The sequence below is a fragment of the Neophocaena asiaeorientalis genome, unplaced genomic scaffold (genome assembly GCF_003031525.2).
Source record: "Neophocaena asiaeorientalis asiaeorientalis breed wild unplaced genomic scaffold, Neophocaena_asiaeorientalis_V1.1 scaffold833, whole genome shotgun sequence".
Classification (NCBI taxonomy): Eukaryota; Metazoa; Chordata; class Mammalia; order Artiodactyla; family Phocoenidae; genus Neophocaena; species Neophocaena asiaeorientalis.
Window position 1 is genome coordinate 98,280 of NW_020173426.1, and position 3,750 is coordinate 102,029.

The window sequence follows — 3,750 nt, forward strand, 5'->3', positions numbered from 1 at the left end:
CTAAGTTTTAGAATAAAATGATATACATGTAGATAAAAATAATACAGGAAGTACCCCCAAAAGACCCCAAGTAAAGTAAGTCAATGAATAGTGTTTGTATTCCTAAAATTAAGATTAATAACAGTAGCACTGGTAAAAGCAAACGTTGGATTTGTCAAATTAAAAGATAAACTTCTTGAAGAATCAAACTTGACAGCTTGGTATACCAGAATGAAAAAAAAAAACACAGAGAAAGTTTTATTCTTTCATTTTATATTTAGAGTATTGAATATTTTTAGATACTCATTGTCACAGTACTACTTTTGATAAAAATAGCACAGGATATTGGTTATTGCCTTATTGTTATGTATTTAGATTTTCGTCAAATTTTCTTTTATTATACTAGGATAAACTTCTTTGAACCTAGATCTTTTTCCATATTTCAGATCATTTCTTTAGGACACAGTCCAAGAAGTTTACTGAGATACTTAATATAGATGATATAAAAGTAATTTCCAGTGGCCAGTTAGAGGAGTAAGCTGTGACATATTTATCATTTTTTGAACAACACAACTTAATCATGCAAAAAGTTTATCTGGTATTCTGATTGTCTCTCCAGTTGAGTCATTTAACTTGGAAAACCTCTACATTGTTGAATTTGCAATTTCCATTTGAAATATCTTCACAAACACTTTTATATGACATTAGCGGTGACTACACTGACTTGAAAGGTTCTTCTTTTTATAAACAAATGTTTTTAAAGGGTTTTTAATTACATTTTTTATGTCTGTCACCTGTCAGGCAATGTGATTAAAAGCAGGAAAAATTGCTTATTTGCTTGATATAGAGCATATTCTAAGCTAAATACATGTTTGTGACCAAATTCATGTGCTGTAAACTGCTAGCCTTAAGAATAAAATTATGGGGGCTTCCCTGGTGGCGCAGTGGTTGAGAGTCTGCCTGCCGATGCAGGGAACACGGGTTCGTGCCCCAGTCCGGGAGGATCCCACATGCCGCGGAGCGGCTGGGCCCATGAGCCATAGCCGCTGAGCCTGCGCGTCTGGAGCCTGTGCGTCTGGAGCCTGTGCTCCGCAGTGGGAGAGACTTTACTTTTATTTTATCCTATTTTTTATTAAATTTAAAATGCAAATGAGAACTGGTTATACTTCAGTATGTATGCCTTGAAATTAAGCTGTCAGTCCCAAAAGTAGTGACACTGCACTGTTTATGAAAAATATGATACTCTGGTTAAAAGAAACAAAGCTAAGCAACAAAAACAAAAAGAAAAACTCTCAAAGGCCATCAAATTGTTGAGAATAAAATCCAAAGCTCTTATCCAGCCTACAGCACTGCCCCTAGCTGCATGAGCTGCCTCCTGGACCTCTTAAGTCTGTCTCCTGTCACTCTTGCCTGTGCTCTTTCTTCCCACTACCTTTATCTTTCTCACCATCCCTCTATCACTTGCTCCCTCTATCAGGGAACTTCCCCCAGATAGTCACATGGCTTACTCCCTTAATTTCTTTCAGAGCTCCTGATAAAAGCCCTTCCCTGACTACCCCCTTCATTTTCTAGCCCTTCACCTGCCTTTTACTTTTTTTCTAAAGCATTCCTCTATACCTGACATTATAAAATGTGTATGCTTCTTTATTGTCCTCCTTCTCAATGAAATCTAAGCTTTATTAGGAGAGAGACTTTTTTTGCGAACCAGTGCACTCGCATCACCTGGAACATCGTGTCACATAATAGGTTCTCAATATATACCAAAGGAGTAATACGATGCATTCACTGCTGGGGGCCAAAAGTGATGTAGTAGAATCTTTATATTCTCCATGTGAAGTTACTTAATACTCAGACTTTAGTTGTGATATGGAAAAAAAAATCAGCAAGGTATTGCATAGATTATGTAATCAAGTGATAATAATTTTTTAAGTCGATGGCATGTATTTGATATAATAACATCCTATAATAGATGACATCTTTTGTATGTTGGAAAACATACAGTTAGGTTATTTATTAAATTTTAACTAGTTATTTCCCTGATAATTATCCTCTACTTCCTATACCACTCTCTCCCCCTACCTACCCCATTTGAATGCCTAAGTTCATTGCTTCAGGGGAGGGAGGAATGAGTAAGCAGAAAAGAGAATTCAAGTTTCTTCTGGATGTACACATCCCAAATCTAAAGCCCTTAGGTAGAGGACATACTGAGCATTGATGAAAATGGGAAAAAATCATAAGAATGAGGAACATTTCTTCATTTTCTTGATATTCTCTACACAAATATCTTCCAAGTTTGAGGGTGGGGAAAAAACAATAGAGTGATACCCAAAATATAGCATAACAAGTATGAGTCTGCTGTCAACATATCAGGCACATTTGTTGAGTCTTCAGTGGCTATACCACAAGTCTGTTCTAATTCCTTTGCATCTTCAGGTCCCCGGGAACTTTGATCAAATCTCTAAGAAAAGGGATAAATCCCTAACTGACTGAGAATAAGTTTCTACTACTCCAGTAGAATGAGGATTTTAAATAAAAATTAAGAGAAAAATGAAAGAACTGTATTTTTTGCACAACTAAGCTCTATATACTGGCTACCCACAATATATATACCCAGTGACAGATTTTCTATGAGAGTAATGAAGCTTACACTTCAGGGTCTCGCTTGCACAAGTCCCTGGGTTCTAGGAGTGCCTGCAGTTCTGGTATGTTCTGGAAACCAGTTTGCACAGAAAACGTTTATACGCATTTATAGAAAATTGTCTAAAGAGACCTGAAAGGAAATGAATCTGAATTGTTAAGGAGCCAGCTATTTGTTGTGGTTTATGTTTTCATTTAAAAATATATATGCTTTTGAACATAATTATAACGACGTAATTTCGTATTCTTTTTTTAAAATAAGACCATCATATTGTATAAACTTCAGGTTCCACCTAACCTGGGCCCACCCTTGGATGTGCTTGTATATACATATAACTTTAGAAAAATATACAACAGGCTGATGAGTGTATTGACTTTTGGAAAGTAGCTATGGCAGACCAAGTAGAGAAAGGTTTTTCAAATTTTACCTCACATATCTTCATAATTATTTACTACATTATGCTTTTTATTTCTTTTTTTAATTCCCTGACAAAGAGAAACAAGATTCTCATTTCTTCAAAATAACTTAGTGTCCAGTAAAAACTGCCAAAATAAAACAAAATAAAAAAAGAAACCAAGTGTTTGGCTTTGGCAGTGAAGGAAAAAATACCACGTCTTTCTCTTTTCTTTCACAGCCAAATTTCTATAAAGGAGATTATCATTATTTTTATTTTTAGATTTTATTGAGGTATAACTTACGTATCATAAAATTTACACATTGTACCAATTCGATGAATTTTTTAGTGAATTTATGAATGTGTGTAACCAACACCACAATCCATAAATATTCCCATTACTCCCCAGAATTCCCTTGAGCATGTGCCCAGTCTATAAAATAATGATTTTGTAAATCTGTTTTTATTTAAGAACCATTGTCTTAACTTGATCACTTCGTAGTACTCTTCTTACCTCACTCCTTTTGACTTCTGCCATGTCATTCATTGAACCTTTCCTTGCCATGGTTACTAATAACTTTTTTGTTATTAAAATTAATGGATGTTTTTCTACTTTTATCTTGATCCTTCAGCTATCCTTGCCACTGTTGGGAATTCCTTGCTTTATGAAACACTCTTGCCTTTTGTGATGGTGAGTTTACCCAATATCTCTTCTTCCATTTCCTTTCTCCTTACAAAT